Source organism: Ursus arctos, unplaced genomic scaffold (assembly GCF_023065955.2).
Source record: "Ursus arctos isolate Adak ecotype North America unplaced genomic scaffold, UrsArc2.0 scaffold_34, whole genome shotgun sequence".
Taxonomy (NCBI): Eukaryota; Metazoa; Chordata; class Mammalia; order Carnivora; family Ursidae; genus Ursus; species Ursus arctos.
Genome location: NW_026623030.1, coordinates 26,019,801 through 26,032,540, shown reverse-complemented (window position 1 = coordinate 26,032,540; position 12,740 = coordinate 26,019,801). Strand labels below are relative to the sequence as shown.

Genomic DNA, 12,740 nt, shown 5'->3' with positions numbered 1-12,740 from the left:
AGGGGCCGGAGATGCTGTAAACATCCTGCAGGGCACAGAGCAGCCCCACAGGGAAGAGTGATCTGGCCCAAAGTGCTGGAAGGGGCATCGGGCCTCAGGAACTCAGCATCTGGGCTGTGCTCTGGGCAGGGGAGGGCAGGGCAAACTAGGTCCCCTTTCTGAGCTGTGTCCACATCTCCGTGGCCCACAGTGTGCCGCTGGGCAGGGCGACTAGGCATCCCAGAGTTGCTCATCATGTCTCTTCCCGCGCAGGGCAGCCGTCAGCCTGCCTTGGTAACGCGTCCCCGACCTGCAGGGTTCCCACAGTCTGGCTGCTGTAGTGTCTCCTCTCCCCGGGGCGAGAGCCAGTTGGAGGCGCTGCGAATGCGGTTGTTGCGGTGGGAGCTCCCCCTGAAAGCATCCCTCCCAGTGCCCTTCTTTACAGATGGCGAGGCTGAGGCCCAGCGCGGGTGAGGAATTGGCCCCGGGTTGCACAGCACAGTAGAGCCTGGACCAGGGAGGCCCGAGGCCCCCGAGGGAGAGGACGCCAGCTCTGGGGTTCCCACAGTCCTCTCCCTCTGGCTAGCAGGCTCCTCCCACTGACCAGATTCCACATCTCCTGTAGTCATTACGGTTATTTACTTTATAATTTGACAAATTTTTAAATCCTTCATGTCTACATGTATATATGTATGTCCCTTGTCATGTTGCATTTATGTATTATTTATAACACTTATTTTTCTTATCGTAAAACCGTATTATTGCTGTATTCCTACAATGAATGCTATTCAGTCAGAAACAGGAATGAAGTGCTGGTGCGTTCGTGATGCAGACGGACCTTGCGAACACGGTGCGGTATGAGAGAAGCCAGACGGAAGGCCGTGTGGGGTCTGACTCTGTTGATAAGAAACGTCCCGAACAAGCAAACTTGCAGAGCCGGGAGTGGTTGCTGGAGGGGGGCTGGGGGCACGGCCGGGGTGGGGTGACTGCTTGTGGGCGGGGGTTCCTTCCCTACCCGGTCCGGGAGATGTTCTAGAACTAGATGGGGGTTGTGGTTGCACAACACTGTGCATGCCATCGGGGCTGCTGATTTTGCTCACTTTATAATGGTTAATTTTATGTCACGTGAATTTCACCGCACCAGAAAACCAATCTGGAACTGAAACAGATGTGTATTTATTGAGCTCTTACTGTATGCTAGGCACCGTAGGCATTTGCTTACCGAGTCTCTAAGTCAGCCCCAGGAGGTGAGAGTTTCCGTTTCACAGGCAAGGGGCAGGCGCAGAGATGTTCCGCGGCCTGCCCGGGATCACACAGCCAGAAAGCAGTGGAACCCGGACGGATGGAGGGACAGACGGATGGACAGACAGAGAGATGGACAGACGTGAAGCAGTGCCTGGGGCTGGATCCTGACGTCCCCACCTCTCTCGGCTGAGCCCAGCCAGGAAAGTGGTAGAAGTCTGTGCGGGGGTGGGGCTCTCTTGCCTGCCTGCCCTCCAGCCATGAACACAACACTCCTGAGGGGCAGTGCTTTGCTGGGGCCGCGTGGCCCTCGGGGGCACTGGGTTGCAGTGTGTGTGGGTGGGATCCTGTAGCCCTGGGGCTGGTGTGCACGGAGTGTTGTTCACCTTCTTACACCCTGAGGGACCCCAGGCACAGTGGCTGTTGTTTGTCTCCACCCCCACCCTGGCTACAGAAGCAGGAACTTTCCAACACAGGGTCGGGTGCTGTGATTCAGCGTGGCTCACTCTGGGGAGCACGGCGGGGGGGGGGGGGGGCTGGGCTGTTTTCAGTTTCCTCTGAGTTTCTCGCTCTGACTCAGTGCTGCTCCTGGCCTCAGTGACCTGGGCTTATGAACACCTGCTGAGCCGAGCTCTCGCTCATGTGAGCCGTCAGAAAGATCCAGGCTTGATGCGTCCCTCGCTGGCTTCCTTGGGCCTCGGTTTTCCCATCTGTGTAGTGGGGGCATGGAAAGAGGTGTTTATTGATGTCTTTCACATTGATCAGCGGATGTGAGGGGATGCACATGTGTGGATGTGCGTGAAGGGATTTGGTGCAGAAACAAGGGCCTAAAAGCCAGTGGAGGCTCTTGGGGAGGCCTGCAGCCTCTACCCCCCTCCCCCATCCTCTCCGCGGCAGACCTGGGTGGAGGGTGTGTGTGTCACGACGTCCTTCTATTCTCCAGGACGACCAGCTGCCAAGCCCAGTGGGTGAATGCATGGTGGCCACTGAAGCCTGCATCTCCCACCGGGTCCTGCTGTAGACGGAAGCCTGTGCTGTGGGTCTTCTCATCCTGGCCTGGCTCAGGGGCTAAGTCTGGGTGTCCGAGGTGCTGGGGGAGTTGACTGATGTCTGAGTAGGATTGGGGGCTGAGCTCCGGTCCCTGGGGAGGCCCAATGGCAAGCTTGAGCTGAGCCCCTGACCTGAGTTTGAACAGTGCTGCCTGCTGGCCTGCAAAGTAGTCCTGGCCTCATCCCTGCTTTATAGATGGGAAAACTGAGGTTTGCAGAAGCAAGGTGACTTCCTCAGGCTTTTCAGAATGGCAGGGCTGGGTCTCAGCCAGCCTGATTTTTGCCAATCTGGTTATTACTGTTTTGTAGCTGAGGAAACAGCCTCAGAGAAGAAGTTCAGCCATGAGTGTGGGGTCATCCAGCTAGAACCTGGATTGAGTCCGGGTGTCAGGCCAGGCCCTGGGCTTCAGGGACTCTGGGTGTGGGCTTCCTTGTTGGGCCTTACTGTCCCATCTGTGCAGTGAACACTGCCTCAAGGATTGTCTGGTCCCTCCTGGTGCATAGGTCGCGGAGGCTGGGGCCTGGGCTGGTGTCCAGAGTGCAGGCCAATGGGGAGAATGCGGAGGGGGGCTGGGAGAGGGAGTGGGGGGGCGTACGGATGATTGAGCATAGAGGGAGGAAGTGTGCAAGGACCCTGATCGCTCTTTGGACCAGGTCAGCGGGAACCCGCCCTGGGTTGCTGGATTCCCCGGAATATCCCCTGGGCCTCGGGTGACAAATCTCTTTCACCGTCTCTTGACCTGGACAATTAATTGCTTCTGGTGATCGATGGCTCCATGGCACCCTTGCTCTCCCAGGCAGCCCCCAGCCCCTCCCTGCAGCCACTAATGGCCCAGACCCCGCTCCGGGGCGGGGGGAGCCTGGGGCCAGAGGCAGGGAAGGCTTTGCAGCAGTTTTTGTTCTGGCTGACCATTAGGATCCAGTGGCAGACAGCCTCTCTGGGGGGAACCCCCCCCCCCCCCCCCGCTAACATCTTGGGGCGCTTGCTTTGTGCTCTCGAAGGGGCAGAGACTGAATTATCTTTTCAATGAGGGGGGCCACTGAAGGGCATCCAGAGACTTCTGGAAGTTTCCACCCCATGGAGAGAGCCTGCTGTCTTGTCTCCTGCCCCACAGGGAGCTTCTGGGCAGAAGTATCCAACAGAGATAATGTTGTGTGGTTATAGTGGGTGCCTGGATGCAAATCTCAGCTGTGGGAAGCCCGGGTGAGTTTTCTTGCCTCGCTGCCTCATTGCCCCCATCTGTAAAATGGGGAGGGGCATAGGGCTGTTGTGAGAATTAGCCAGTTACTAGGCACAGAGGGCTGAACGGTGTGCCTGACACTGTGAAGCCCTCAGGAGGGGAGCTCCAGGTCCCTGCGGGCTGTCAGTGCCGGTGGTGGACAGACAGATGGATGGACAGATGGCTTCTCCATGCTGGCGCCTCCACAGGCCTGGAGGGAAGCCCCTGGCCCTCCCGGCCTGGTCTGCACCGCCTGCCCTGCCTTGGCCTGTGCTTGGCGGGGAGCCAGGCTGCTGAAGCCACGTGCCTGGGCCCCCGCCTGCCCCCCTTCCCTCCAGAAACAGTCGATATTCCGGCTCCTTCCTGGCGTCTGATTCTTCTGTCGGTTGCTGTCCCCGAAGATGGCCCCACACCCCGAGCGAAGAGACGGGCAGGAGGTTTCAGAGAAGCGTGTTTGGGGCCAAATTGGTGGTGTTGGGGTTAGAGGATGGGGCGGCTGCGCATATGCCCAGGTTCCATCCAGTCTACCCGGCCCTCGAAGACCGTGCCATCTCGTGGGGCTGCCAAACCTCTCTGGGCCTTGGTTTCTCCATCTTTGAAATGAGGTCAGGATCGTGCCCCCCTTGCTGGGCTGTGAAGATGGCCCGGAGCCTGGCAGCGGATGCCTGCCGAGGGGGTGTTCCCGTGAGGATGCCCAGTGTGGTGGCTTGCCCGACGGTGGTGTAGGCCTCTTTTGAGAGCCCAGACAGATGGACTTGGGGGCTGGGGTGTGCACTGACAGCATCAGGGCTGCTCTGCCCTTCTCTCCCTGACTGTGTGCCCCCCTTGCATGGGCCTTGGGGCCCCTTGAGTGTCCCCCACCATTGGATGGGCTCTGTCCCCTTTGGATGGAGCCGTGCACCCCCCTCCTCATAGCCCTCTATTGGGCCCCCACCTCTCCTCCTCTTTGTCCTACCCAAGGCCCTGTCCACTTCCACCCACTCCCTCTGGCCTCGCTGTGGCCACCACCGTCCTGGCTGGAGGGGGAGGGGTGGGGTGGCCAGGGCTCCTTCTGGCCAGTGTGTGCCCCCGCCTCCTGCCCCCCAGCACTTGCTGGCTGCCGCAGTCCGGTGGGGAATCAGAGACCTGGAGAACTCCCCGTGTTTGCCTCTGCAGCTTCTAGGAGAGCCGGCGTGGGCTGGCACGCCTCAGCTGTCACTTGAGAAGGAAAATAAAATGTCCCAGTGGCTTCTAAATGGAAGGGCCGCGGAGCCTGCCTCCCGCTCCGGCTGTCTGGGCTGCTGGCTACTGCAGCGGTGGGGAAGGCCCACCCCCGGCCCCTCTCCACCTGATGTGAAGAGATGTGCCGGGTGGCCCAGGCAGTTCCCCTAGGTCCTCCTCTGTGCCTCCTCCCACCCCGAAAGGCCTCAGGGCCCTGGCCTGCTTCCAGCCTGGAGCCGGGGTCAAGTGGTATCTGAAGTCCGCAAATCCAGCCTGCAGGGACCGCTTGTGGAGGTCACGCTCGCCCCTTGGGGGCCAGCGCCCACCTCGTGGATGGCCTCTGCAGAGGTCCGGCACGGCTCACGCTGCTGGCTGCATGGACATCACTTCCCTTTCCTCGAAGCGGCAGGCACCGCAGTGGTCCCCGGGCTGTGGGCGACTTCGTAGAACTTGCCCCGGGCCTGCTGACGCGGTTTGACATGGGAAGGTGGGGGCTGCAGGCGGAGCATCTCCCCTCTGAGGGCCGGCACTGGGGGTCCTGCCCTGGAGCAGCAGAGCCGGGTAGGGGGACCGGGTCCCAGCCCTGCCTGTGGGCTGCCCTGGGCAGGAGGCGATACCTGGGGTGCTGCTGGTGACTCGTGGCGCCTGCTCCTTGTAGGGTCCCAGTCTGTGCCTCTGCGCTGACTGTGGGGCACAGTGAGGGCTCCACGCCCTCCTCAGGGACCACGAAGGGGTGGGGCAGCTGGCCGTGAGATCGCCTCTTGGAGCCTCAGTCTGTCCACTGGGGAGCCGGGCGGCAGCAGCTCCAGAGAGAGGCTGCAGGAAGAATTAAGTTGGATCTGCGCTGCCTGGCCCAGTGTCTGAGCTAACGCAGGGAGGGGTTGCCCCGACCATTGACATCCCTGTCGCCCAGCCCCCGTGCAGGGGTTAAGACTGCCGGGGCTCCTATCCTGACTTCTCCACTCTCCATCTCAACCAGCTTCCCTGGGTCTCAGTTTTCTCGTCAGTAAAGTGGGGATAATAAAGAACCCGTTTGAAGGGTTGATGGAGTTTAGTAAGTAAAGACTCAGTCTGGGGCTGCCACTGAGTTGCTAAGTGTTAGTTATGACTGCTGTTATTATTAGTTGTTGGTTTTGTGGCTGCTCTCAGATAGGATGTTGCGGGAGTGAAGGCTGCCTGGAGGAAGAGGGCCTTGGGCTTGTAAGCATGGGTGTGATTCTGGTGGGTGTGGGAGGTGCGTGGTGGGGGGCGGCCTGTCTGTCGGGGGAGGGGACTGGTGGAAGATAGCAGGCAGGTCTAGGGCCATACTGTGTGCCTGGGCCCATGACGCACCCACCGTATGCTGGACGCTGGGTTGGGTCTGTTGCGATCTCATTGGCTCACTATATACCAGGCCTTCTCTCAGCCCTGCTGTCAGCTGCACCCCATGGTGTTGACCCTGCTGTGCACGCCTCCCCCCCCATGTGTACCCAGCTTCTTTTACTCTGAGCCTCGCCTTGCAGGTCCCACTCTGCATCTGGCTTTGGGTAGACTTGTGGCCTCAGTGAGGGATGAAATCAGGTCCTTTCCTGGGGGACTCAGGGTCTGCTGGGGGTGGCCAGACAGAGCCTTTGGGTGGGGTGGCACTGAGGGCCAGACCATGCCTGGACTGTCTAGAAAGGCTTACTCATTGGGCGGGAGGGGAGAGGGCATGATGGAGCTGGGCTTTGAGGCACGTGTAGGAGTTCTCTGGAGAGACCACTTGCTATCTGTACCAGGGCAAGCTGCAGGCCCAGACCAGTCCAGTATGGGCCTCAGTCTGCCTCACTGTGGAATGAGCACATTAGGGAGAAATTTGCTGGGGTCCTAGAAGAGTCAAGAAAGTATCCAGGGGTCCTAGAAGAGTCAAGAAAGTGTCCAGTTCTAGCCCTTGTTCCACAAGTTTCCAGCTGAGACCCTTGGGACAGGGGACCATTCCATCTGACATCTCTCCCTTTCCCTGTTTATCTTGGAGCACTGCTCTGAGGTCCCGAGGAGGGGGACACGTTGACAACACTCGTTGTGACAGTTTGTCGAGCACCTATGCTGTGCTGGGAGCTGTTCTGTATTGGCTTATTCAGTGGGCACCGCACCCTATGGGGAGCAGGGGACACTGTCCCCACCCCTCTGGTTACAGATGGGGAGCCAGAGGCACAGGGAGAGGAGTGGTTTCAGTGTGTTTGGGACTGGAACCCGGGCTGCCTCTGGCCCCACCTCGCCCATTGTCTGTGGGTACCATGGGTGCTCTGTCAACACCTGCTCTCTTTCCTGCCTCTCAAAAGTGTGCCCCCTGGGGCCCTGACTGCGGTGCTGCCCCTGCCGTGGGAGGCTGGGAGGAGGCTGGGTTGGGAGAGAGGATTTGTTCTGTGTGTTCGTGGTGCTCTGGGGCACACGGAGTAAAGGCCTGATATCACACGAGGGCCTGGAGGGGCCAGCAGGGTTGGGGACTTGCCCCTGGTTGGCCACGGTGGGGCCTGGTGGGAAAGGCCTGGAGGAGCTGGAGTCCAGCCATCAGTGCTTGCCTGGCCCTGAGGCCGAGCCCTTAGGTTCTGACTTTAGGAGAGACTCCAGTGCAGGAGGAGGCCTGAGGCTGGGCCTGGGCAGGAGGTCACTACCTCCAAGAAGCCCTCAGTGATTGACCTAGACCTGTCCTCAGCAGCCCTGCCTCACACTGTTCCTACTCAGTTTTGAGTCCTGTGGCCTTGCCCTGGAGATAAAACCCAGGGGTCCTCTCCCTGCCCTGCTGGCTGTTTCCAGTTCAGCTGGTTCCCACCTCTAGGCCTTTGCATCTGATGTGCCCTCCTCCTGGAGTGCCCTTCCTGCTTATCTCTATAGGACCAGCTGCTCCTAGACCTTCAGCCCCGGTGTGCAGTGTCACCTCCTGGGGAGACCGTCCCTGCCCCACCGCCCATGCCCTTCGTTGCAGGTTCTCTCTGGTTTATGTCCCTCACTGCTCTTTGAAGTCATCCTGTTCGCTTACTGATGCGCCTGTGGGGGGGTGTGGGTGTGGGTGGGCGTGCCCGCGTTCACTTAGAGCCCTCCTTGTTCGTGTTCAAGGCTGCATCCGCCTTGGAGTTTGAATTCTGGCTAGCTCTGTCCTCTCCCGGCTCTGTGGCCTTGAGCTGGTGGCTTCCTGTCTCTGAGTGAGGCGGATGGACACACTGGGCCGGCCTCTGTGACTGGGGTGATCTGGGCAGGCTTCCCGGAGGAGGAAAAGGCGGTGCTTGTGCTTAGTCTGGGAGGGCGGAGGAGGAGGGTGAGGGTGCATTTGGCAGAGGCCTGAAGGGGCTCGTTGTGGGGCTGGGAGAACGAGTCTCAGTCCATGGGCCCTGGGGGCCACTGACGTCCTTGAGCTAGAGTTGCCGTGGGTTTGGGAGAAGGAGCCCTCCTTGGATCTGCTTTGCTGGGAAACAAATCTGGTAGCCCCTGGGAGAAGAGGAGGACAGGAAGGGGCTGGAAGTCGGCATCCGTGGCCTGGGCCAGGCCAGGCCTGCCCAGGGGAGTGGAGTAGGAAGGGCGCCTGGTCCCCCCACGTGCTCAGTGAGTGAAGCCCGCACGGATGTGAGTGAGGGTGAGGTGCCCAGGAGCATGTGAGTGGATGAGGCAATGAGCCAGTGGGCGAGTGGCCGAGGGTGTGCACGGGTGTGAACAAGTGTGTGCAGCACCAGCATGAGGGAGATGGTGGGTGAGGCTAAGGGGTGTGGAGCATGGCTGGGCCCCCACGGCTGCTCCCTGGCCTGTTGGGCATGGGGGTTGGTGCTGCCCCCTCTCGCAGAGGACCCAGAGCAGAGGGAGGTCCTGGGGACATGCAGCTCTGTCCTGGGAGGTGTGAGCCCCTTCCATGCTGGCAGGGGGCGGGGTGGGGGGAGCCCCAGCAACCCGCTCCCTGGCTGCCCTGCCTCGTGTTCTGGCTCCCACCACCCAAAGGGCATGAACCCCGGTTCAGATCGCAGCTCCTTCACTTTCTGGCTGTGTGACCTTGGGTGGATTACCTCCACTCTCTGAACCTCGGCTGCCTGGGCTGGAACACAGAGGTGTGGGTGGTCATGAGGAATAACGTGAGTGCCGCGTGAGACGCATTTGGAACACAGACAGGCAGGAGGCTATGTTTCTCTTCTCCCTCCCCTACCCAGAGCTGACCAGGGCTCCCTGACCCCTGTCCAAGCTGGCCAGCCCAGCTCCTTCCTGCCTGCCCTATGGATTCTCCTTGTGGCGTGCTCTTCCCCTCCACCTCTCCCGCCTCCGCGGGGACCCTCCTGGGCTGGTGGAGGAGCCTGCCCCTGGCCACTGGCTTCCACCCTCCACTGCACGGCTGGAATGCGCTCTCCAAATCCCAGTGGGAGCTTGTGCCTTCTGGGCATGCAGAACTCTCCTGAGGGTCTCCCCGCTCTGGGAGTAAAGCTGCTGCCTGCCGGCTCTTTGTGACCAGTCGAGTCTCCCTGGGTTCGTGTGTTCAGTCTGTTCCACCCTGCGTTCCACGTCGGCGCTTTGTCCCCTGTTCTCTGCTCCTACCCGCCCTCCACCCCTGTATCCTCTCCTGGGAAGCCCCGGTCAATTCTCTAGGTTGGGAACTGCTCTCTGGACTCGCGTGTGGCTCAGTCATTGCTGGGAGATGGCCCTATCTCCCCCTGGGCTGTGTGACCCTTGGGCGGCCGGGCTGGTCCTGCCCCCCTGCTGCCAGGTGCTCTGTGTCCCAGGACTGTGGGAGGAGCTGGCTGGAGTTGAGAGAAGATACACAGAAGTTGGGGTCTGAGCCCCCAGCTGTGGCCTGGGGAGAGCGCCCACTGGGCCTGACCATCCTCGAGCCCTTTACGAGGTTTTTGGGAGCCTGGTTCCAGACGGCTGTGGGGACGTGCCTGGGCCCTCCCTGCTCCCAGCCTTACGTGGGGGCCTGTCTCTGGAGCTGCCTCAGATGGCAGGACCAAGTGCCAAGCCTGGGGGCATCATAATGAAAAAAAAAAAAAAAAAACTCAACAGAAAAAGAAGGGGATGGAAAGAAAGGGTGGGGTTGTCCACCTTGAGCTACCTTCAGCTGCCCCTTTCAGGGCTCTTTGAGATCCGAACGGCCTGCCAGGGCAGACCTGGAGCTTCACCTCCAGCTCCTGGGTAGGGGTAATGGTAGTGCCCAGCGGTAACTGAGCGCTTGTGGTGTGCTCTGCAAGCACTTTGCATCCACTCTGAGGTCCATGCATTTGCCACTGTTCCCATTTCAGAGATGGGAATACTGAGGCTCGGGAGGTGAAGCGACTCATCCAAGGGTGCACAGCTGGGAAGGGCAGGGCCCCTATTTGAACCCAGGGAGCCTGGCTGCAGAGGCCGAGCCCTGCATGGAGCTGTCCCCAGTGCTGTGAGAATGGTCATCCCCAGCATCACTTGTCTCGGCATGGGTGAAGAAGGGGGTTCTGGAAGGCCCACTGGATTTTGAGATGTTTGCACATGAGCGGGCCATGAAGACATCTTGGGGAGCAGACCCATTTTCTGGATGGGAAGACTGAGCTTAGAGAGTGCTGGGGGCTTGCCCAAAGTCATAGCTGTTAGTGGGACTGGAGCCAGCTTTCTGGACTCTCTGCCCAGTGATCTGCCCACTGTACTATTTCTTTACATTTTTTTTTTTCTGTGTAAAAGCCAACATAATAACACAAGAACACATGGGTGCAGATGAATGATAGCATATAGCCCCCCCGTCCTGGCCCCCATGGTGATCAGCATCCTGGCTTTTCGTGGGAATCTCCTTTCTGTTCTGGGGTGACCACCTCTGTGGTCATGTAGTGAAACTTGAGTGTTGCCTTTCCCAGAATCGTGTGCGTGGACCAAGGGTGTGTGGCAGCCCTTTGAGCCTGGCGTGTGTGCTCGGCACGAGAGCCTGAGGTCCCTCCGCCTGATTGTGTGAGCCCCTACTTTGTCACATGTTGCTGGGGACAAGCAGTATTCTGGGGCACACCTGTTGGTGGATGGCTGGATCGTTTGTGGTTTTTTTTGGTGTGATTATGAAGAAAGCGGTAACAGTCGTTTGTGTGGAGTCTTCGTGAGGACCTGTGGTTTCATTCCTCTGGCAGAATGGCCCAGAGGTGGGATTGCTGGGTCCCATGGTCACGAGACACTTGGTGTCTGTCTGTCTTTAATCTTAGCCGTCCAGGTGCCTGTGCGGTGGCCCCGGAGGGCTTTAACTTGGGCTTTCCCGATGATTAGTGAAATCGAGCACTTTTTCATGTGCTCACGGGCCATTTGTATATTGACTTTTGTGAAGTGCCGTCAAGTCTTCGGTCCGTTCTTCTGTTGGGTTGACTGGCTCTTTCTTATTTCTTTGTGGGTGTCCTTTATATATTCCGGACACGAGTTTGCGCCTGACCATTTCTGACTTTGAATGGTGATGTGGAAATTCTTGAATGAAAATAGCAGGTGCACTCCTTCAGGGGTCCCCTGCATGTCCATAGGGTCCTCTGGGAGGTTCATGGGGGGGTTCACAGTGACACTGTGATCTGGGCCCCCAGCTCCTCAGTGGCCCTGCTGATTGTAACCACACAGCTCGGGTTGGAATCCCAGCTCTGTGACTTCCTAGTGGTGGGACTGGGGGGCAGGAGACTTTGCTTCTCTGAGCCTCAGTGTCCCTCTCCGTCACTGGTGGCAGAGTGCCCGCTGGGCTGTGGCGGGAAAGTGCTTGGCCTAACGCATCCAGCGCCCTAGGCACAGACCAGTGGACCGCGCCATCCCTACCCACACATTGACGTGGCCGTGCCATACTTAGCTCATGTGTGGAGGCTGCTGACTTTTTACTAACAAGACTCGTATTTTCCTCCTGCAGGACTCCCAGGCTCTTTGAGGACTCCGCGTTGCTGGAGGCCATTTCTGGTAGGTTCACGGCTGTCCCCATTGCTATCTCTAGTGGATTCACATTGCTGGGACCTTCTCATGGGCGGGGGCAGGAATTTCTGGGGAAGCCAGATTCCTCCTGCTGGATGTGGTTGGGGGCCCAGTGTGACCTGGTGGGGTGGGATCTGGTACCCCAGAGTTGCCCAGGGCAGGGAATGGCTTGGGGGATTTGGGGGTCCCTGGGGATAGGATATGATGCCCGAGAGAAGGGGCAGTCCCTGACAGTGTAGATGTGGGATGGTGGGTTCATGGGTGCATTGCTTCTATGCTCTGAAGGTGGCTGCAGGCATGGGGAGGGAGAGGCCCGTGGAAAGGCCCGTGTGTTGGGGTGGCGGGCGCTAGAGGATGTCCTCAGTCCGGACACATGCGTGCCGCTGTAGCCGCCATGCCAGTGGGAGATGAGGGGGCCCGTGTGCCAAGCCCTGGCACTGCCACATTCATGCTGGGCACCCAGGGCAAGTCACTTCCTCTCCCTGTGCCTCCACTTCCCAACCTGTAAACTGGGGGCACTAACAGTGTCCGCTCGTAGCGTGGCAGTGACGATGAAATGAGCTTAGACAGAACAGAGCCTGGCGTGGAGTAGGTGCTTGACAAGCTAATGTCACAGCTAGTGCTTTCCCTGTGTGGATCTCCCAGCAATGCCCCCCAGATGGGCTGTGATCCTCATTTTACAAACAAGGAAACTGAGGCACATGTGGGTCACCTGTCTCAGCTGGAAGCTAAGACCTGGGACTTGAACCCTTTGTTGACCCTCCCAGGGAACCTGGCAGCTTCTTTCCCAACATGCTCCTTTGGCAGCAAGCAGACTAAGGCCATACTGGGCAGGTCTGTGCCCACTGCCCACTCCTCCACCTGGTACTTTGGATGGCAGGGCCTGTGCCACACTGGGGGGACTGGGGAGGGGTCAGATGGGCACAGGCAGGGTTTGGGATGACAGGGGAGAGGGAAGGCAGTCCAGGAGCAGGTCACGCATGGTGGACGAAAGCTTGGAGCTGGGAATTCGGAGGTTCGGCCTGGCTGGCGCACAGCATCTTCTGTATGACGTTGATCTTCAACTAGGAGAGGCGCAGTACTCCTGAGCCGGGACTCTGGAGTCCGGCTGCCTGAGTGCGGGTCTCTCTTGGCCACTCATTGTTTGCATGACCCTGGGAAAGGCCCTGTG

General features: G+C 59.4%; 1 protein-coding gene across 8 annotated transcripts in view; it reads left to right on the top strand.

The window, feature by feature from the left end:
* Nucleotides 1-12,740, top strand: part of NCOR2 (nuclear receptor corepressor 2) — a 368,100-nt gene that overhangs the window by 170,920 nt on the left and 184,440 nt on the right. For all 8 annotated transcript variants that reach the window (XM_057305998.1, XM_057306005.1, XM_057306004.1 and 5 more), the window contains one exon: nucleotides 11,511-11,557. The gene's annotated coding sequence lies outside the window, so the exon portion shown is untranslated. The remainder of the gene's footprint in view (nucleotides 1-11,510; nucleotides 11,558-12,740) is intronic.